Consider the following 23,618-nt stretch of genomic DNA (forward strand, 5'->3'; position numbering starts at 1 on the left):
AATAGAAGGGCATTTTGTGTTTATCCTCCTTTTTTTTTTTTCTCTTTTAGTGGGCCTGATCAGACCTGAAAGCAGGCGGCTATAAAATCGATCAAAGTTTGTTTACACCTGCCATAGAAAAGCATGGACCTCGTGATCCGGTCCGCTTGAAAAAACGATTGCCAGTGGGAAAGGACCCTTCAACCTTCATCTAATGCTTTTACTGCCTGACTGTAAAGGGTGAGCTGGGTGGGATGTTTTTTTTTTTCTTTTATAAAGTGAATTGGGAATTTCTCAACATTTATTGGGACATATCTGCATGGTGGGGCTTGTGCTTATCAGGCAGTCCTGTGGAGGTGTCTGCACTGTCAAGCTTCCTAGAAAGCAACATGTATAGGGATAAGATTTGTGAATATATTCTTATGCTGGTTTTAGATTTAACATAAAGTCCAGTTATTTGGTAAACTGTTCCATCAGGTATTTGCACTATTTTGAGTTTATATTTTTATATAATACATGGATGGAGTTTCCATGTTCTCCCTGTGCCTGCATGGGTTTCCTCCCTGTACTCCGGTTTCCTCCCACACTCCAAAGACATGCTGGTGGGTTTATTGGCTCCTGTCTAAATTGGCCCTAGTATTTTATTTCAGGTACTTATATAGCGCCATCAATTTATGCAGCACTTTAGATATACATATTGTACATTCACAGCAGTCCCTAGCCCTCAAGGCGCGTAGAATCTAAGGTCTCTAACTTACATTCATACATACATGTACTAGGGCCAATTTAGACAGGAGCCAATTAACCTACCAGCATGTCTTTGGAATGTGGGAGGTAACCGGAGGAAACCCACACAGGCACAGAGAGAACATGCAAACTCCAGGCAGGAGGTGCCGTGATTGGGATTCAAACCAACTACCCTAGTACTGCCAGGCGGAAGTGCCCACAGTAGGAATGTGAGTTAGGGACTTTAGATTGTACGCCCCTTGAGGGTTAGGGACTGATGTCCATGTATAATATATATGTAAAGTGCTGCATAAATTGACGGCTCAGAGAGAGAGGGGGAGATCAAACGTGCATCCCTGATACTATTGGACCCATATTGAGGCTGTTGTGCCCATATAGTTGCTATTGTGCATCTGTATGGGCAGAGCAGCATCTATATGGGCACAATAGCATAAAGATTCTGTTGTGCCCACATAGCTAATAGTGTGCCCTAGTATGCCCAGTGTAATACACGGAGCTGTAGACCTCTTCTAGCTGCTGCTAGTCTTTGTGCATCCAGGAATAAGAGGTGGAGTGCCTTATGTATTGCTCCCCCCGACACCGCAGCCAACACTATAGAGGATACGGCGGCTTACAAGGTTGGCTGATGCCTCCTGGACTGCCTTCTCCCACCATGGCCTGCGCTGGCTGAGCTACATGTGTGACAGCAGGACGGCAAGCCCAGGCACGATCTACCAGTCACCAGGCCGCGGTCAACTGGCAGATCGTAGTCCACAGGTTGTCGGAGGGATATGCTTTGTTCATATTTCATGTCTGAGGCTTACAACCACTTTAAGTTGCCTGGAGGGTCATACCCCAAGGAAGAGGGGTAGGTTGTTCTTCTTCTGTGACTGATTCGGTCCATCGACTACATATGTTTTCCCATCAAGCTATGAAAAGAAGACATTACGGGGGTTTAATAAGTGTATGTACCACAATGAAATAAAGTGAGTACCCCGAATTATCACAGGCCTAGTAACTCTTTACTAGAATTGCCATGTAAAAAAAATACACTGCTCAAGACATTACCATTTCACTGCCAGGTGTGTACAACGTACGGCCCTCCAGCACCGCTTCCAGCAGGCCAGGTCCATTCCTCATCTGCTATCAGCTCATGAGCTTATAGTAAAAGTGTTCAGCAGACAGCTCTGACTAGTGGCTAAGAAGCCACTGATCAGGGCTATACAACTCAAATGTAAGGCCCCCCCCCCACGCGAATGCCACCACTACCCTCCCTTCCCTGTCTCCAGCCTCACTAATTACCGTCGCCGCTGTTCTTTTTTTTTTTTTAAATGCCCCCCACTCTAATTCCCCCCCCCATCCACAATCTGCACATCTACGATCCCCACACTGCCCTCCACGGGCATACATTCTAGCATGCCCCATGTGTACGAGGCCTTAGTAGCAATTAAGCAGGAATTTGAAAAAATTAGGTTGTGTTTATGTGCACTAATAATGATTTTAGTTTATTTTTAGAGAAAATTGTGATTTGAAGAACATTTGCACAACTATTGCGGGGCCTAAAAACAATTTGTGGCACTTTTTTTTATTTATATATACATGTATGGTTTGAGGAGTCCTTTCATATTCTGAAAGTGAAAAAATGGCAACCTGCAGATTTTGAGCCTAGATTTTTTTTAATTGCAGTTTTGCACACATTCCGTTTTCATCATTTCACAGAGGCACAATTCAAAATCGGCAAATATTTGTTATTTATTACCGTATATACTCGAGTATAAGCCGGCCCGAATATAAGCCGAGGTACCTAATTTTACCACAAAAAAACTGGGAAAAACTATTGACTCGAGTATAAGCCGAGGGTGGGAACACCAGTGGGAAGAATCGTGCCTCATCATTGGTGTCAGTGGGAGGAATAGTGCCCCATCATTGGTATCAGTGGGAGGAATAGTGCCCCATCATTGGTGTCAGTGGGAGGAATAGTGCCCCATCATTGGTATCAGTGGGAGGAATAGTGCCCCATCATTGGTATCAGTGGGAGGAATAGTGCCCCATCATTGGTATCAGTGGGAGGAATAGTGCCCCATCATTGGTATCAGTGGGAGGAATAGTGCCCCATCATTGGTGTCAGTGGGAGGAATAGTGCCCCATCATTGGTGTCAGTGGGAGGAATAGTGCCCCATCATTGGTGTCAGTGGGAGGAATAGCGCCCCATCATTTGTGTCAGTGGGAGGAATAGCGCCCCATCATTGGTATCCGTGGCAGGAATAGCGCCCCATCATTAGTATCAGTGGGGGGAATAGTGCCCCATCATTGGTATCAGTGGGAGGAATAGTGCCCCATCATTGGTATCAGTGGGAGGAATAGTGCCCCATCATTGGTATCAGTGGGAGGAATAGTGCCCCATCATTGGTATCAGTGGGAGGAATAGTGCCCCATCATTGGTATCAGTGGGAGGAATAGTGCCCCATCATTGGTGTCAGTGGGAGGAATAGTGCCCCATCATTGGTATCAGTGGCAGGAATAGTGCCCCATCATTAGTATCAGTGGGGGGAATAGCACCCCATTATTGGTGTCAGTGGAATAGTGCCCCATCTTTGGTGTCAGTGGGAGGAATAGTGTCTCATCATTGGTGTCAGTGGGAGGAATAGTGTCCCAACATTGGTGTCAGTGGGAGGAATAGTATCCCATCATTGGTGTCAGTGGGGGGGGGAGGAATAGTGCCCAATCGGTGTCAGTGGGGGGGAGGAAAATTGCCCCATCGTTGGTGTCAGTGGGAGGAATAATGCCTCATCATTGGTATCAGTGACACCAATGATGGGGCACTATTCCTCCCACTGACACTTGCTGACCCCTGTTCCAGTACGGTGCTGCTGCAGCCAGCATATGTGGTTGCAGCAGCACCTAAGCACGGCACACTTACCTGCATCTCCTTCACTCGATTTTCGCGGGGCCACTCAGCTCCGCCTCCTCGCCTGTGATTGGCCGCCTGTGTGCCTTTCCTGAGCTACAGTTCTGGCGGCCAATCACCGGTGAGAAGGCGGAGCCGAGCAGCCGCGCGAACATCCAGTGGACGAACCGAATGAAGGAGCAGCCGCGCCACCTGGACCGGATCGTCGTGGGACCGGAGCCAGGTAAGAGACAGCAGCCCCCTGCCCACCAATGTACTTACCGTAGTTTCCCTTCTGTTGGAAAGGGGGGGGGAGCCATCTGCAGACGCTGACTCGAGTATAAGCCAAGGGGGCCGTTTTTCAGCACAAAAAATGTGCTGAAAAACTCGGCTTATACTCGAGTATATACGGTAACTCAATGCAATATCAACTTTTGTATTTAATAGGAATTTAGCAGGAATTGTGTACATTTTGCTATGTATGTTTCCACTAATAATGATTTTAGTGTATTTTAAGTGAAAATAGCGGTTTGATGAACTTTTGCGCAACTATTTCCGGGCCTAAAAAATCAATAGCACATTTTTCTTTTTTCCATAGGTAATGTGCTTTCAAAAAATATTTAGTTTGGGGGGGGGGGGGTTCCATAGGTTATGTGCTTTTGAAAAATATTTTGTTGGGAGGGGTTCCAAATTCTGAAAGTTGTACGTGAAAAATTATAACCTTTTACATTTTTAGAGTAAATTGTTTTTTTTGTTTTTGTTTTTTTACAGTATTGCATACCTTCCTTTTTCCCCCATTTCACAAAAAGGTGCAATTTTAAAGTTTACAAATATTTTGTTTTTTTTTTACTCAATACAGTTTTTTAACTTGTATACTTAGTAGGAATTTAGCAGAAATTTTATAAATTTCGCCATGTATGTATCCACTAATAATGATTTTAGTGTATTTTTAGCAAAAGATATGTGGGGATTGAGAAAAAAAAAATCAGAAAGAAACACAAGCCTAAGGTTAGCTTAGAGATCAGAACAGCAAAGCAAAAAGCAAAGACTGAGGGGGGGGGGGGGGCAGCACTCACAGAGGGAGTCATAAATATGTTGGATAATGATTGAGGAATCCCATGTCCAAATTAAGGCCGTTATCTCTTGTGTCAAATAGAATTATCATTCTTAGTTCAAAAGTTTTTCTTTCCTGAATGGATTTGAAATTTCCTTTAAGAACTAAAACATTGAGGTCTTCCATAATGTGGTCTGGTTGTGCGAAATGGTGTCCTACAGGTGTGCACAGGTCATCTTCTTTATGTTCCTTGATGGTATGTCTGTGCAAATTCATCCTTGTTTGCAACTTCTGTCCTGTTTCGCCAACATAAGATCCTTTGCTACACTTTCTGCACTGGATAAGGTACACAACATTACTGGAGGTGCAGCTGTATGATCCGGAGATATTGAAGATCCCTTTTGAGTGTCTGCCACTTTTTGATGGATTGATTTGGTTGCACAGTTTGCAGCGTTTTTTATTGCAGGGTTTGCTTCCATTATTTGTGACATTTTGATCAGAAGGAAGTTTCCTACTGATTAGTTTGTTTCTGAGGTTGGGGGGGTTGTCTGAAGGCCAGTATTGGGGGTTGTTGGAATATTTCTTTCAGATTTCCATCCTCTGTTATGATGGGTTGTAAATCTTTGATTATTTTTCTTATTCCTTCTAGTGCTGGGTTGTATGTGGTTACTAGAGGTACACGGTTTGTTTTTTTTCTCTTTGTACTGAAGCAGATTTCATCTTCGGGTTCTCAAGGCTGTGTTTATGCTGGTGTTGATAGTTTTGTCCTTGTAACCTTTCTTATGGAAGGAGTCTGCTAGTGTCCCGAGATGTGTATCTCTCTCTTGGGTCAGAACATATTCGGTGGTATCTAATGGCCTGACTGTGCATGATGGCACGTTTCGTGTGTTGGGGGTGGAAGCTAGAAATGTGGAGGTAGTTGCATCTGTCAGTGGGTTTCCTGTATATTGAGGTGTGAAGCGTATCATCCCTGATGTATACTGTGGTATCTAGGAAGTTGACGTGTGTGTTTGAGTATTCCATTTTTAGTTTGATTGATGGATGAAAAGTGTTGATCAATGAGTAAAATTGTTTTAGGTGTTCTTCACCTTCTGTCCATATGATGAAAATATCATCAATATAGCGATTAGTATTTGTATGGTTTTTGTTCCACGCTGTTTTAAGAATTTTTCCTCCAGGTCAGCCATAAATAAATTGGCATATTGGGGTGCCATTTTTTACTTCCCATCCCAGTACCCATACATTGAAGATAGATGTCTTTATTGAAGGCAAAGTAGTTGTGTGTAAGTATGAATTCAATGAGATGTGTAACATCCTCAGCAGTGTATTTATGGTTTGGTGAAGATGATAAGGATCTGTGACATGCAGCTAATCCATCTTTGTGAGGGATGTTACTATACAGGGATACTACATCCATAGTCACTAGAAGTGTTTTGGATGGTAATTGCTGTATGTTGTTGGTCTTGTTCAGAAAGTCAGTGGTGTCTTGCAGGAAACTAGCAGTATTCATGACTAACGGTTTTAAAAAAATTTTTCTACAAAGCCTGAGATTTGTTCGGTGAGTGTATTCATACCTGGTATGATGGGTCTGCCTGGATTTCCTGGCTTGTGGATTTTGGGCAGCATGTAGAAGTCCCCGATTTCTGGATGATCCGGAATCGCATTTATAAGTTCTGAATGTAGGTGGGCTGGAAGTGTTTTAATGAGACCTTTTAATTGTTTTGTAAAGTCCTGGGTCGGATCATAATCCAGTTTTTTATAGTAGATGGCATTTTCCAGCTGCCTCTGGCCTTCTTCCCACATATCTTCTAACATTCTGCTAAAATTTTGTAACAGTACTGCTTGGACCTTGAAGAAGGGGACACTCCCCGAAAGCTTGTCCTCAAAATTGTATGTTAGTGCAAATAAAAAAAGTATCACGGACAGTACTGAATTTTCTTTTACCATTTCGCAAAAAGGCGCAATTTAAAATGTACAAATGTTTATTTATTAACCTAATACAGATTAAATGTTATATTTAACAGTAATTTTTTAAAATTTGCTTCGTTTTTATGTGCTAATAATGATTTTAGTGTATTTCAGTGAAAATATTGCTTTGATAAACATTTGTGCAAATATCGCAGAGCCTTAAAAATCAGTAGCACCTTCTTTTTATTCTACCGGTCATGTGTGTTCAGAACCTATATGGTTTGGGAGGTCTTTTACAAACTCTGAAAGCTGTAAGGGAAACATAAAAAAGCAATGGAAAAATTGCAAAAATGGTCCAGCTGAGTTTAAAATAAAAGTGGAGCACAGGGCCTGGCAATGAAAGGGTTAAATATAATTATTGCATTTTTATCCTTTTTGTGGCTTTAAACTTACCCTTTTTCTAGTGTTTACAGAAATGACTGCTATTATGAGCAACTGACTAGTGCATAATGTGATGTACAGAAGCTCATCTGCAGTCTATCTCCAGAGACTCCTTCATTCCTCCTTTGGGTTCCTGCATATTGCATAGTGTAGAACAAGTGAGGCCAAGCTGTCAGCCAGTCTGTGTACAAATGCCTCTGCTCTTCCTATGATGGCCATATGTCATTAATATTTGCATTTATCAGCAGTCAGGGGAAATGGCGTGAGAACAGGTATGAAGGTTTAGGTACCGACTTTTAACGACAGTTGGAATTTGCATATCCATAGCTGTTTAACCTTCGTAGGCTGCTCGTTTGGGCAAGAAGTATGGGTTTTATAAGCTAAAGGTGCAGATTGTGACAGTATTACGATTTTTCAAATACTTGGGGATTGGAAAGATTCACTTTACAATGATAATTTGTCTTAGAAATTTTCACATTTTGGATAGGAATCTGAAACCCTTTATGCTGGCTTAGTTGAATCAATAATTGCTGGTCCAGAAGGAACCAGAAGAGTTTTTTGATCCATGCATGGCCATACCTGTTCAACAGAAGTCACTCGTTGGATCAACTTATGATGAATGGGAATGTGGGAAACTTTTTTTGCTCAGCAGCTGCAGACTCTGATGGTTTACTCTGATTTTAAAGCAATAAAAAGGGAATTGTGGTGTACCAGGGAAATGAAAAGTCTACTGTATAATTCCTGGTAATAAAAGGAGAAATCCGCACAGGTAGCCCACACCAGTAAAAGTCCAGATACACTCGGTGGGTGCTATGTCGTGGTTGCTTGAAGCAGATGGTAAAAATAAAGGAGAAGCGCCTTCTGAGTGTAGCATTGGGCAGACTAATTTATTGATGCATATGTAGCAACTTACATGAAACTGGTGAAAAAAACCTCATCAGCAAGTAAACACCGCTCTGCCCCATCTGGTACCAATTCTGCCCGATGGGAAAAGTTGCAGCCCCGCTCGGCTGGCTGCTTTGGATGCACTCAGGACTTCCTGACCAGCATGGAACACACAGCAGGAGGCGGACATAGCACATAGTCATGTCCACTGCATCCATATCTAATAGTGACAGCACATCCACCTCCTGCTGTGCGTTCCATGCTGACCAGGAAGTTCTGGGTGCCTCCAGAGCAGCCAGCCTAGTTGGGCTGTGACTTTTCTATCAGACGGAACCGGTACCGGATGGGGCAGAGTGGTGTATACTTGCTGATGAGCATTTTTTTTTTTTTTTTGTTTACCAGTTTCGTGTGAGTTGCTACATACTGTATGTGTCAATACATTAGTTTGTCCAAATGCTACACTCAGAAGGTGCTTCTCCTCCTTTATGATCAGTGCATTCTGACGGCAGAGAGTCCTGCTGCTTGAATGAAAAAAAAAAATCCTCTGTGGCCAGTTTCAAAATATACCGTATTTGCCGGCGTATAAGACGACTTTTTAACCCATGAAAATCTTCTGAAAAGTCGGGGGTCGTCTTATACGCCGGTATACGGCGAGCCGGTGTCGGGCTGCACTTTTTCGAGGGGCGGCGCGGTGGCGGAAGGGACACTAAGTACAGGGGCGGGCAGGGGGCTGCTGTACCTTACCTGGCTCCGGTCCCAGTCCTACGATGATCCGGTCCAGGAAGCGAGGCTGCTCCTTCTTTCAGTTCGGCCGCTCGATGGTCGCACGGCCTATCGGCTCCGCCTCCTCACCGGTGATTGGGCGCCAGCACTGGAAAGGCACACAGGCGACCAATCACCGGCGAGGAGGCGGAGCCGGGCGGCCCCGCAAATATCGAGTGAGGGAGCGGCCAGTAAGTGTGCAGCAGCACCATGCTGTGACACTCTTGGCACTATTCCTCTCCCCCACTGACACCAACGATGAGGCACTGTTCCTCCCCCACTGACACCAACGATGAGGCACTGTTCCTCCCCCACTGACACCAACGATGGGGCACTATTCCTCCCCCACTGACACCAACGATGGGGCACTATTCCTCCCCCACTGACACCAACGATGGGGCACTATTCCTCCCCCACTGACACCAACGATGGGGCACTATTCCTCCCCCACTGACACCAACGATGGGGCACTATTCCTCCCCCACTGACACCAACGATGGGGCACTATTCCTTCCCCACTGACACCAACGATGGGGCACTATTCCTCCCCCACTGACACCAACGATGGGGCACTATTCCTCCCCCACTGACACCAACGATGGGGCACTATTCCTCCCCCACTGACACCAACGATGAGGCACTATTCCTCCCCCACTGACACCAACGATGAGGCACTATTCCTCCCCCCACTGACACCAACGATGAGGCACTATTCCTCCCCCCACTGACACCAACGATGAGGCACTGTTCCTCCCCCACTGACACCAACGATGGGGCTCTATTCCTCCTCCCCACTGACACCAACGATGGGGCACTATTCCCCCTCCCACACACACTGACACCAATGATGGGGCACTATTCTCCCCACTGATACCAATGATGGGGCACTTTTTCGCCACTGATACCAACAATGGGGCACTATTCCTTCCACTGATACCAACGATGGGGCACTATTCCTCCCACTGACACCAATGATGGGGCGCAATTCCTGCCACTGATACCAATGATGGGGCGCTATTCCTCCCACTGACACCAATGATGGGGCGTTATTCCTCCCACTGACACCAATGATGGGGCGCTATTCCTCCCACTGACACCAATGATGGGGCGCTATTCCTCCCACTGACACCAATGATGGGGCGCTATTCCTCCCACTGACACCAATGATGGGGCGCTATTCCTCCCACTGACACCAATGATGGGGCGCTATTCCTCCCACTGACACCAATGATGGGGCGCTATTCCTCCCACTGACACCAATGATGGGGCACTATTCCTCCCACTGACACCAATGATGGGGCGCTATTCCTCCCACTGACACCAATGATGGAGCGCTATTCCTCCCACTGACACTCATGATGGGACACTATTGCTCCCACTGACACCAATGATGGGGCACGATTCTTCCCACTGACACCAATGATGGGGCACTATTCCTCCCACTGACTAATGATGGGGCACTATTCCTCCCACTGACACTAATGATGGAACACCATCATTGGTGTCAGTGGGAGGAATAGTGTCCCATCATTGGTATCAGTGGGAGGAATAGTGCCCCATCATTGGTGTCAGTGGATGAAATAGTGCCCCATCATTGGTGTCAGTGGGAGGAGTAGTGCCTCATCATTGGTATCAGTGGGAGGAATAGTGCCCCATCATTGGTGTCAGAGCGAGGAATAGTGCCCCATCATTGGTGTCAGTGGGAGGAATAGCACCCCATCATTGGAATACCATACTGAAATAGTATACCATATTGAAATCAAATCTGATGTTTTTTCATTTTTATTTGGTGTGTGTTGGAAGAGGGGTAGTCTTATATGGCGAGTATAGCTCAAACCCTATATTTTAACAGGAAAAGTAGGGGGTCGTCTTATACGCCCAGTCGTCTTATACGCCGGCAAATATGGTAGCTAAACCCAAGAACAAAAATATAATATTCTGATTTGCCAGTCCTTTTGTGGTAGTGGTTGCACTGATTTTCGTTTTTGTGGGGTTTTTTTTTTTTCATCTGATGAGCCTACCAGTAACACCTTTTCCTGTCCTTTGCTGCTATGTGATAGTAAATAAGGAGAGGCATCAAGGGTCAAGTAGAACCCTGATCTTCTCCTCCTAGCCCTTGCAGGTTGGGATCACCGTGTGCCTGATCTGCTTCAGCTGGGATCGACAGTTCTGAGCTTGGAAGTTCTCATTCTAGTGGAGATTGATGGATTGAATACAGGTGAACTGAGCTCCACGGATCTCCTCTGGAATGCTTCTGGGCTTAAAGTGGAGAAAGGTGAGTCCAGGTGAGGGCAGATAGTAGGGGGTAGCAGACAGTGTTTTTGTAAGGTGGTTGGCAAAAACAGCAGGGTGAAGCACCACCTGGGGAGGTATGTAGCACACACCCCAAGTGCCATTGTCTGTTTAGGATTTCTGCTGGTACCTAGTAGTTATTAGATTACCAACCCAAGTGGTCCAAATGGCCAAATCATGTGACATCTAATGTTTATCTTCACCTTTAGTCTACATTCACACCATCTATTTAGGCTGGTACGAATTGCAGCAGCAGGAATCTGCTAATTCCTGACCAAAGGCTTGCACCTTTAAAAACAAGTTAGCAGTGGTAGCTCCTATATTTATTTCCTAACAATGTTCCTTTTTTGCCATTTAAAGTATAACTAAATGCAAAAGAATATGGATAGAGCAGAGTGGGATTGGAACAGGCTTTTATTGCTATCCGTGTCCCTTTGGGAAGATTCACCCGCTTTTTACCAATTGTCTAGTTATCACCAAAAATAAAAGTGAAATAAAATCCCAAATTTTGGTTGTCTAGGGGAAATATTCCAATGGAAATTCTGGTGACAACCAGGGCTTCCCTCTCTCACTTTGGAGGGAATTCCTCTAGCTTCTTGATTTAGGTTATGGAATAGCATTTGAAGGGAAACCTCCCCACAGGGTATACAAAGGAAAAAAGCAAAAAAAAAAAAATCTAATGGGGTTATAACCTTCCCTTATTTTTTTGCAAAATGCAAAAGTTTTACCTAAAGTTCTACTTTAAAGCAGTAGTAAATCCAAAAAAAAAAATTACTATATTGTAGCTAACCAATTCTTGGTGGCAGCTCTCTTAGGTTTGTTGAAGCTTTTTACTTTATTTTTATCTGTTGATTTGGCCAGTAAGTCTGTTATTTTTCATTTTTCTTGAAAGAGAATCTAAGGTCTGTAATACAGTCAGGTCCATAAATATTGGGACATCGACACAATTCTAACATTTTTGGCTCTATACACCACCACAATGGATTTGAAATGAAACGAACAAGATGTGCTTTAACTGCAGACTGTCAGCTTTAATTTGAGGGTATTTACATCCAAATCAGGTGAACGGTGTAGGAATTACAACAGTTTGCATATGTGCCTCCCACTTGTTAAGGGACCAAAAGTAATGGGACAATTGGCTTCTCAGCTGTTCCATGGCCAGGTGTGTGTTATTCCCTCATTATCCCAATTACAATGAGCAGATAAAAGGTCCAGAGTTCATTTCAAGTGTGCTATTTGCATTTGGAATCTGGATCTCATCTTGAGAGATGACAGCAACAAAGAGCTGTCACTATCAGTGAAGCAAGCCATCATTAGGCTGAAAAAACAAAACAAACCCATCAGAGAGATAGCAAAAACATTAGGCGTGGCCAAAACAACTGTTTGGAACATTCTCAAAAAGAAGGAACGCACCGATGAGCTCAGCAACACCAAAAGACCCGGAAGACCACGGAAAACAACTGTGGTGGATGAGCAAAGACTTCTTTCCTTGGTGAAGAAAACACCCTTCACAACAGTTGGCCAGATCAAGAACACTCTCCAGGAGGTAGGTGTATGTGTGTCAAAGTCAACAATCAAGAGAATCAAGTGAATACAGAGGGTTCACCACAAGATGTAAACCATTGGTGAGCCTCAAAAACAGGAAGGCCAGATTAGAGTTTGCCAAACGACATCTAAAAAAGCCTTCACAGTTCTGGAACAACATCCTATGGACAGATGAGACCAAGATCAACTTGTACCAGAGTGATGGGAAGAGAAGAGTATGGAGAAGGAAAGGAACTGCTCATGATCCTAAGCATACCACCTCATCAGTGAAGCATGGTGGTGGTAGTGTCATGGCGTGGGCATGTATGGCTGCCAATGGAACTGGTTCTCTTGTATTTATTGATGATGTGACTGCTGACAAAAGCAGCAGGATGAATTCTGAAGTGTTTCGGGCAATATTATCTGCTCATATTCAGCCAAATGCTTCAGAACTCATTGGACGCCGCTTCACAGTGCAGATGGACAATGACCCAAAGCATACTGCAAAAGCAACCAAAGAGTTTTGTACGGGCAAGAAGTGGAATGTTATGCAATGGCCAAGTCAATCACCTGACCTTAATCCGATTGAGCATGTATTTCACTTGCTGAAGAGAAAACTGAAGGGAAAATGCCCCAAGAACAAGCAGGAACTGAAGACAGTTGCAGTAGAGGCCTGGCAGAGCATCACCAGGGATGCAACCCATCGTCTGGTGATGTCTATGCGTTCCAGAATTCAGGCTGTAATTGACTGCAAAGGATTTGCAACCAAGTATTAAAAAGTGAAAGTTTGATTTATGATTATTATTCTGTCCCATTACTTTTGGTCCCTTAACAAGTGGGAGACACATAGGCAAACTGTTGTAATTCATACACCGTTCACCTGATTTGGATGTAAATACCCTCAAATTAAAGCTGACAGTCTGCAGCACATCTTGTTCGTTTCATTTCAAATCCATTGTGGTGGTGTATAGATCCAAAAATGTTGGAATTGTGTCGATGTCCCAATATTTATGGACCTGATTGTAATTCCAGTTCCGGCAGTTTCTCTCTGGATGCTGTTCGGCCATCTTGATTGGCTGGTGCAGGATGACTTCACTCCTACTCATACACAAGAGTTCAGTCATCTTGGCACACAGGCACTGTACTGGAATGTAAAATTAACTGCCTAACAGTAGGGTCTGCCCCTGGGCTTTATGTTTGTTTCTACCCAAAGTATTCCTCCTGTAGGTGGTACTATAATGCAAAAGTCAAGATCTAAAGATCACCACTGTGTCCTCCAATAAGGAGAATAGAGAGATTATTTTAGTGGTCTTGTTTTTGTCCAGAACTATTGGACTACATCCACTTTCTTCAACTTTTATCCAATTCTGCAACATCAATACTTCACTAGGACACATCTTTACATATAATGTACACATCTCCTTTTGTAAACGCAGCAAGAATCATGAGTGGTCACTGGTTAATGAATGCTCTCTTGCTTTGAAAATGATCCTTGGAAATACAAGGCCTGTGTGAATATGTATTCTCTACATGCTATTTTAATGGTTTCTTGCTTGTGTATTGACAGATTGACAGATATGAGCAACGTCTGTCATAGCGTTCCGAAAACTACTGTTTTCTCTTGTATTTGTTCACTTTCTTTCTTGCATCTCTTCTTTTAATTATCCTTCCTGAGATGGCCCTTTTTCCACGTTTTGACAAACCGGTTAGACATCACTAAGTATAAGGCTTGGATTTCAGGATCGCACATTCAAATCGACAGTTCATTCATGATGCCCAACACCTAAATTTTTTACATTGTTTAAGATGGCATTAAACTGCCAAAAAAAAGGTGTATGTATGTGTGTGTATATGTGTGTGTGTGTGTGTGTGTGTGTGTATGTATATGTATGTATATATATATATATATATATATATTTGTAAGAATCTAGTATTAGATTCTAATTCCACTTTAGGTAACTGTTAGTTGCTCTGTATTTGCAGTAAAAATGACTCCTATTTTAGTGCACACAAATAGTATAACATTTTATTTATTTTATTTTTTTGTAAAATATAAGCTGTGAGACTGTAGAGTTAATTCACACCAGAATCTGGGCAGGCTATGAAACAGCTGTAAGGTGTCACCCTGTCCAGCAAGTGGTGTCTGGCTGACAATCGAATACCTAGGTCTCTACATGTCCTCATTCTGCCACTTCACCAGATCCGGGTGAACACCAGTCACCAGTCCCAAATACTGGCTCACTCAGCGCCATCAGAAGTCCACCAAGGGAGCACCAAGAGAGCAAATCTCTGCTTAAGGCTACATGCACACCAGCGGTTTGGCCCATATGGTGTTTTTGGGCACCCGGGAGGCACAGGTGCAGAGTCAAGCCCTGCTGCCAGCAGCCTATCAAAATCTATGCCTGAAATAGGCAACGGATGGATGCTGTTGTGAGTGGTACACAGAATTCCTGCATTCCGGCCATACAGCCCTGAACACACATGGGTCTGAACATGAGTACCGAGAATCTGCTTATGCTCCTTTTGAAGCCTGATAGCATGGACAACAGTGTTGTTTCAGGGGTCATATTGATTTGATTGGATTGGATTCTGCTAAAAGCCCTTTTGCCAAAGGGTTGTACTTTGTGAAGATAAGTGCCCTTATGTTGCTGGCAAGGCTAGCACATGTCAGAGGATGACGGAAAAATACAATATAAAATGGTTGGACTGCGATACCATCTAGAAATTATTTTACAAAATGTATTTCCTAGAAGTAACTGGATACAGAGGAAATATAAGTCCGTGCATTGTATAGAAAAGTACAGAGACCAAGATATAAAGTCACTAGGTCTAAAATAAAGTATGTAATGAAAATGGAAGTGTTTTTATTTAAAAATGTATTAACATGTTGATGAAGGGAAAATAGGAAAAATATAAGCAGGTTACACTTCACCTTTTTAAATTTAAATTCCTTCAGCCATGATCCACACACACGAAATAAACCTTTTCTGGAATGGACACACATTTTGCTATTACAAAGACATTAGAGCTGTTGGCGTGGTTTGGGCCCCCTAGGCATGCTAAAGTGATGTCTTTCTCTGTACTGATGTCAGTTCCAGCATGCCCCTCTGGCCTCTCACATTTCTGTACATGTCCCAGCATACCATATTGGTCTTTGTTTCATAGATCTAAGTTACAGCATACTGCATGGACATTTTTTCTTTTTTTTAAACCATACTGTTCTGTTGTATAGCCAGTGAAGAATGTCAATTGGACTCATGTTCTGTTGTATAGCCAATGAAGAATGTCATTTGGACTCATGTTCTGTTGTTATAGCCAATGAAGAATGTCAATTGGACTCATGTTCTGTTGTATAGCCAATGAAGAATGTCATTTGGACTCATGTTCTGTTGTATAGCCAATGAAGAATGTCATTTGGACTCATGTTCTGTTGTATAGCCAATGAAGAATGTCATTTGGACTCATGTTCTGTTCTTATAGCCAATGAAGAATGTCATTTGGACTCATGTTCTGTTGTTATAGCCAATGAAGAATGTCAACTGGACTCATGTTCTGTTGTATAGCCAATGAAGAATGTCATTTGGACTCATGTTCTGTTGTATAGCCAATGAAGAATGTCATTTGGACTCATGTTCTGTTGTATAGCCAATGAAGAATGTCATTTGGACTCATGTTCTGTTCTTATAGCCAATGAAGAATGTCATTTGGACTCATGTTCTGTTGTTATAGCCAATGAAGAATGTCAACTGGACTCATGTTCTGTTGTATAGCCAATGAAGAATGTCATTTGGACTCATGTTCTGTTGTATAGCCAATGAAGAATGTCAATTGGACTCATGTTCTGTTGTTATAGCCAATGAAGAATGTCAATTGGACTCATGTTCTGTTGTATAGCCAATGAAGAATGTCAGTTGGACTCATGTTCTGTTGTATAGCCAATGAAGAATGTCAATTGGACTCATGTTCTGTTGTATAGCCAGTGAAGAATGTCATTTGGACTCATGTTCTGTTGTATAGCCAATGAAGAATGTCAATTGGACTCATGTTCTGTTGTATAGCCAGTGAAGAATGTCATTTGGACTCATGTTCTGTTGTATAGCCAATGAAGAATGTCAATTGGACTCATGTTCTGTTGTATAGCCAATGAAGAATGTCAATTGGACTCATTTAGTTCTGTGGAAATAGTTTCACCATGACCACTGGTGCCACTATTCTCTTGTAAAACTTAGTGTTACTAAGCACACAACAGTAAAATCAGTCTGTATATGCAGTAAAGCATGCTTGCTATACTCACTGTGGAACCTAAGAGGTTAATCCTTTGCATTGTGTAAAAAGGATGTTTGATCCTGTCTTCTGTGATCCTCCCCATTTTTCTGCTGTCCCCAATCCTTCTGCTGATAAAACAGAGCTTTGAGGACAAGCCAGCACATGCTAAGTTTGGTGTGTATTGCTAGAGAGAGGGTTTTTTTTTTTTTTTTCCTTGGAAGTGCATGTGATCGGCACAGGCCCAATCAGTGCTGTCCAGACAGAGGGTCATGGGTCATGCAGCCTCATAGGACAATCAGGAGAGATTGAAAACTACTGCTGAAGCTTTAATCATTGCTCTGCTGGACACTGCTGCTGAGGCTGTCATACATCTTCTTCTTACGGGGTTTTGCAGAGATGTGCGACTTCCAGGACTATTATATTTATATTTATGGTGGAATTTTAAATTCAAATTTATTATTAAAGTTTTTAAATAGTATAATATCTTGTATAGATTGAAGAATACTGACTAGTAAGATTTGGTTATGTAATATATGTTTAATCGAATTCCTCTGGTCTATTTAATCTATTTGATTTTAATTTATTTTCCTCTGGTCTATTTAATTTAGTATGGTGGTTTTATTCATGGGAATACAGTGTTTTAAAAAGATTATGGTATGTTCTAGTGCTTAAAATGTAAATATAATATTTGGTTTCATATTTAATTTTTAATTTAGATTTTTCACTCTTTTTATTGTTATCCTCCGGTGAGTTGGACACTGTACGCCTCTTGATGTATACCCCCGTGGATTTCGAGGTGTGTTTAGGATCATTATCCATTTGTAGAAGCCATCCTCTCTTTAACTTCAGCTTTTTCACAGATGGCATCAAGTTATCATCCAAAATTTTCGGAAATTTTATTGAATCCATTTTTCCTTCTACTCGTGAGATGTTCCCTGTGCCACTGGCTGCAACACAACCCCAAAGCATGATTGATCCAACCCCATGCTTAACAGTTGGACAGAGGTTCTTTTCATTGAATTCTGTGCCCCTTCTTCTCCAAACGTACCTTTGCTCATTCCGGCCAAAAAGTTCAATTTTAACCTCATCAGTCCACAGAACTTGTTTCTAAAATGCATCAGGCTTGTCTATATGTTCATTTGCAAAGTTCAAAACGATGATTTTTGTGGTGAGGACGTAGAAGAGGTTTTCTTCTGATGACTCTTCCATGAAGACCATATTTGTACAAGTATCTCTTTATAGTGGAATAGTGTACCACAACTCCAGTGTCTGCCAGATCTTTCTGGAGGGATCGTGCAGTCAAACGTGGGTTTTGAATTGTTTTTCTCACAATCCTGCGAGCTGTTCTGTCTGATATTTTTCTTGGTCTTCCAGATCTTGCTTTAACTTCCACTGTTCCTGATGACTGCCATTTCTTAATTACATTCCGAACAGAGGATATTGACATCTGAAAACGCTTTGCTATCTTCTTATAGCCTTCTCCAGCTTTGTGAGCGTCAACTATTTTCAGTTTCAGTTTTCTAGACAACTGCTTAGAAGAACCCATGGTGCTGATTGTTGGGGCAAGGTCAGATGAGTTTGGGCATTTAAAACCTTTGAGATTGACATCACCTGGTCTTCCCAGACGATGACTGAGAACAATCCATGACACTGGCAGGTCTCAGCTTTGCAAAGGGGGCAGTGCATGCTATAAATTCTGCAGGGTGCCCAAACTTTTGCAGACACCATTTTTTTGTTTTCTGTTATTTTGAAAGTGTAAATGATGGAAATAAAATCTAACTTTTATTGACATATTATAAGAATGTCTCATCTGTAATTTGATGCCTTTTGGAGATTTTTCCATCTTTCCTTGGCTTCTTTATGCACATTAATACAAGTTTTTAGCTGGGGTGCCCAAACTTTCGATCCCCACTGTATATATCTATATAATAGTGCCACCCGTTGAGGCATATTCCTTTAGTGGTATTCCAATGTGTCCCCTTAGAGGTGAGGACGACGGAGCCCGCCCTCTCATTGGGAACAGCATTAGGTCTGTTCCTATATAAAGGTATCATGGTCACCGGTGGGCGTTAACCCTGATGAAGTCACGACGCATGTGACACAAGGCGTTGGTACGCCATTTCCGGTCACGAGGTGACACATGTCCGGACGCAGCAGCCATATTGGTTTCCCCAGGCTTCATGCAGTACACCCATGGGATGGGGTGACAGGCTGATGTACTAGGGCAGTGGTCGGCAAGCCGCGGCTCGCGAGCCACATGCGGCTCTTTACACACTTCAATGCGGCTCTTCTGTGTGCCGGGCGCCCGCTCCCCTCCCTCCTCTCGGGCGGCCGCCCCAAAAGTCAGGACTCTGCAGCTAGCCCAGCAATGGGCAAACTACGGCCCGGCGGACCTTTTAATCCGGCCCGCAGAGAGTGGCAAACATTGGCTGTCAGGATGTAGGCGGGGCAGCGTGACGAACTCCTCTCCTCTCACAGTCCGCCCTGAAGACCGGAACGGCGCGGGAACACGGCGAGAGGAACGCGCGGAGCAAAGGTAAGTGAATTGACACAATATGGGGAATGAATTACTATAGGGGGGATGAATTACTATAGGGGGGATGAATTACTATATGGGGGATGAATTACTATGGGGGATGAATTACTATATGGGGGATGAATTACTATGGGGGATGAATTACTATATGGGGGATGAATTACTATATGGGGGATTAATTACTATGGGGGATGAATTACTATATGGGGGATGAATTACTATGGGGGATGAATTACTATATGGGGGATGAATTACTATGGGGGATGAATTACTATATGGGGGATTAATTACTATGGGGGATGAATTACTATATGGGGGATGAATTACTATATGGGGGATGAATTACTATATGGGGGATTAATTACTATATGGGGGATGAATTACTATATGGGGGATACATTACTATGGGGGATGAATTACTATGGGGGATGAATTATTATATGGGGGATTAATTACTATGGGGGATGAATTACTATATGGGGGATGAATTACTATGGGGGATGAATTACTATATGGGGGATGAATTACTATGGGGGATGAATTACTATATGGGGGATGAATTACTATATGGGGGATTAATTACTATATGGGGGATGAATTACTATATGGGGGATGAATTACTATATGGGGGATGAATTACTATATGGGGGATGAATTACTATGGGGGATGAATTACTATATGGGGGATGAATTACTATGGGGGATGAATTACTATGGGGGATGAATTACTATATGGGGGATGAATTACTATATGGGGGATGAATTACTATGGGGGATGAATTACTATATGGGGGATGTATTTTCAGTTTTAAAAATGTGGCTCTCAAAATAAATTTCAATCGTGGTTTTGGCGAGATTTGGCTCAGTTGAAAAAAAAAGGTTGCCCACCACTGTACTAGGGGAATACATGTGAGTGCAATCCTTGTTTTGTATTCATTTCTACATTAAACATTGTTGCACTATGGAAGGATTTTTTTGTGTCTTACCTATATACTACTGAGTGGAGGTGGAGTGGACTAGATATGCTGGGGGAGGAATCTCCATTTACCTTGTGGTCCCTGGATGAGCAGCATATTCATGAGGATCTGGTATAGAGGAGATTAATAGCCTTTTGGCCCTGTGTGGGTCAGTGTGTGGAGGTGAGCCGGCACTGCTGCCATTTGAGGATTTATGCACTAGAAGTGAAGATCACCTTTTTACACAGTTTTTCACCTGCATGGACTTGTTTATACATTGATTATTCACAGCTGTATGGTAATTCATTGAATAATCGTTCAGATTGAATATTATTGCTTATACACATGGCGTAGTTGTTATCACTCTTTTCATATTCACTTTAAGTTTGTGTATTATTTTCACCATAAGGACATACTTATGTTTACGGGGCATCTATCACAGAGCACTATTATGCAGTTATAAATGGCACTATTAGTATGAATATATTAGTTATTTTTAGCGCTTCACTAATTTATGTATGCATATTTATTACTTATTGGTTTAAGTCGAGTGACAGCAGCTTCAATTATAGGGATCATATCCATATAAAGCGCAGGAGGACACTCCCATTTATTTAGCTGGCCGTTTGTTTTTATTTTTTGCGCTATTCAAAAAAAAAAAAAGACTGACAATTTTGAGAAAAAAAAACAATATTTTTGGCTATTTGATATTAAACATGTTCAGTAACGAAATGTAAAAAATCTAATTTCGTCATAAATTTAGTCAAAAATGTATGTCTTTACTAAAAACAATTCCAATACGGTTTACGTGAAAGTTATAGCGTTTACAAATGGCGGTATAGATATTGTAATTTTTTTTTTTTTACTAGTAATGGCAGCAATCAGAGACTTATTGCGGGACTGCGGCAGGCATTTTGACACTGGGAAGAACTGACTTGGTGTCACTGACATACCCAGTGACACCAATACAGTGATGAGTGCTAAAAAAAAAAAAAGCACTGACACTGTACTAATGGCACTGGGAAGGAAGGGGTTAACATGGGGCAATAAAAGGGTTAATTGTGTGCAGGGGGTGTTTTACATAGAGGGCATGTATGTGGGCTTCACTGAAAGTACACTGATTGATGGCCGAGGCAGTGAATAGTGCGCAACCCCTACCCAAAAATACAAAATCAAGTGTATATATACAGTACGTCATTTTGCACATCCCTGCTGCCCTGTAGCAGTATATCTGCTATAGGGTGGTCGAAAAGCCGTTAACTGACCAGATCAATATCCCAGGAGTTTAATTGACTTGATACTATACTTTGATTAAAAAGTGTTCCTTTAATTTTTTTTGAGCAGTGTATATATGACTCATTCCACAATCCCTGACCCCAGAAAGCCACAAAGAAGCCACAAGGAGTCTCCAAAAAACCTCTACTATATATCCTACAGATTGAGTGGAGCGGAAAAACTCCCAACTCAATTATTATTATTATTATTATTATTACTAGACCTCATGCGCAATCAACGGTTTTTGGCAGGGCTGTTTTTTGGCTGGAAAAAACCCCAGAACCAGCGGGTTTCTAGAGGAGTTTTTTTAGATGTAAAAACGTTCTAACGTGGTAAAACGCCCCAAACCAGCATTTTTGGACTTTTTTTGAGTGAAAAAAAATGCTAATATAAGAATGCTAAAAACCGCTGAACAACTCACATTTTTAACATGACTTTACACAGCTAATGTTACCGGTGTTATTAAAACACCCCGTGTGCATGGAGCCTTATTATATACCTCAATATATTATCTGTTTTTACTTAGTTCTACTATTATCTCCATTTGCTTATAATAACATCTTTTAATTTCTGATGTTTGTGAAGAGAGGCATATGACTCTTTTCTAAATTTGGGCTGGTTATCTGTCTGAGTAGGTGTCCGATACATATGTAGGCATGCTTTTGAAAAAATTTGAAGATATTGAGTTATATGTACAGTTGTGCTAAAAAGTTTGCATACCCTGGCAGAAATCATGAAATTTTGGCATTGATATTGAAAATATGACTGATCATGCGAAAAAACTGTTTTTTTGGGGTTTTTTTTTTTTTTGTTTTTTTTTTGGGGGGGTTTTCTTTTGGTTTTTTTTTTCCCCATAAAGTTTATTAATACACTCAGAGCATACAATAGGTACAGGTAATACAAGGTATCAGTCGGAAATACAATAGGAGGTAATACACATATAGCAAACAAAAAGATACATAGCAATACATAGGCAAAGAATCAGACGTAAGTCACAGATAAACCTTTGGTGGTTCTAACCCTGGAACAATAGATGGGGCTCCACATCCAAAAATACTCAAAATATGTGGAAAACGGGAAACTGTACCCCTGGAATTTTTGAGCTACCCAAAGAAGTAGCGCAGAAAACACTAGTATAAAAAAAAATTAAGAGGTAAAATATCTCCCTAATAATCTTTATTAGTACACAACTATAAAAATAGTACAAATCTAAAAGCTCATCACAGGAGCATCAATAATTCACATACAATAATCCTACATTATGTTAGTCTTTAAAGCATTGGCTTTAATCAGATTTATTTCAACAGTAAGTAGTTTCCTCAACATGTTTCGCAGGATATTATACCTGTTTCCTCAGGGGGATTAAAGCTGCTAACTGTAGATAAAACATACAAAGTAAACAAATCTAAACCTATAACATTTACAATATATACATAATTATTTTGATCTGTGATAGAACTTAACCACTTGCCCTCCAAAGGATTTACCCCCCCCCCCCTCTCCATTTTTGACCATGACATTTTTTACGATACGGTGCAGCATTATTTTAACTGACAATTACACGGTCATGCCACACTGCACCCAAATGAAATTTACGTCCTTTATTTCTCCCCACAAATGGAGCTTTCTTTTGGTGGTATTTGATCGCCTGTGTGTGTTTTGTTTTTTTTTAATTTTTGCGCTATAAACAAAAAAAGTGCCAATTCTGAGGAAAAAAACAATATTTTTGACTTTTTGCTATTAAACATGTCCAGTAAAAAAATTTAAAAAATCAAATTTATGCCAACATGTATTATTACATGTCTTTGCTAAAAAAAAAAATCCCAATACGTGTAAATTAATTGGTTTACGTGAAAGTTATAACGTCTACAAAGGACACTAGTTCTTGTAGCCTGTGGGGTCCCCAAGGGATTGTCTTAATTCACAGGTATTTCCTCTCACTTCCTGTTTTACTGTGAGACAGGAAGTAAAGGGAAATCTCTGCAATGGGACACAGATGGCGAAAAAAGAAAATCTGACAGGGGTTATAACCCTCCTTTACTCTATCCAAAATGGAAATAAAAGTTTTGCCTATAGTTCTACATTAATACAATCAGTCTGTATGAAGATGGTAGTGGCTCCAAAAAC

General features: G+C 41.8%; 1 protein-coding gene across 2 annotated transcripts in view; it reads left to right on the plus strand.

The window, feature by feature from the left end:
• The window catches only part of FUT8 (fucosyltransferase 8), a 189,410-nt gene that overhangs the window by 24,857 nt on the left and 140,935 nt on the right, over positions 1–23,618 (plus strand). Inside the window, exon 1 of one of the 2 annotated variants that reach the window (XM_089681454.1) lies at positions 200–219. The exons of the other annotated variant lie outside the window; for it this stretch is intronic. The gene's annotated coding sequence lies outside the window, so the exon portion shown is untranslated. Of the gene's footprint in view, positions 1–199; positions 220–23,618 lie in introns of those variants that run through there. 2 annotated transcript variants of the gene reach the window in all.

The sequence above is a fragment of the Staurois parvus genome, unplaced genomic scaffold (genome assembly GCF_062004578.1).
Source record: "Staurois parvus isolate SC_StPar_1 unplaced genomic scaffold, SC_StPar_1.0 ptg000267l, whole genome shotgun sequence".
Taxonomy (NCBI): Eukaryota; Metazoa; Chordata; class Amphibia; order Anura; family Ranidae; genus Staurois; species Staurois parvus.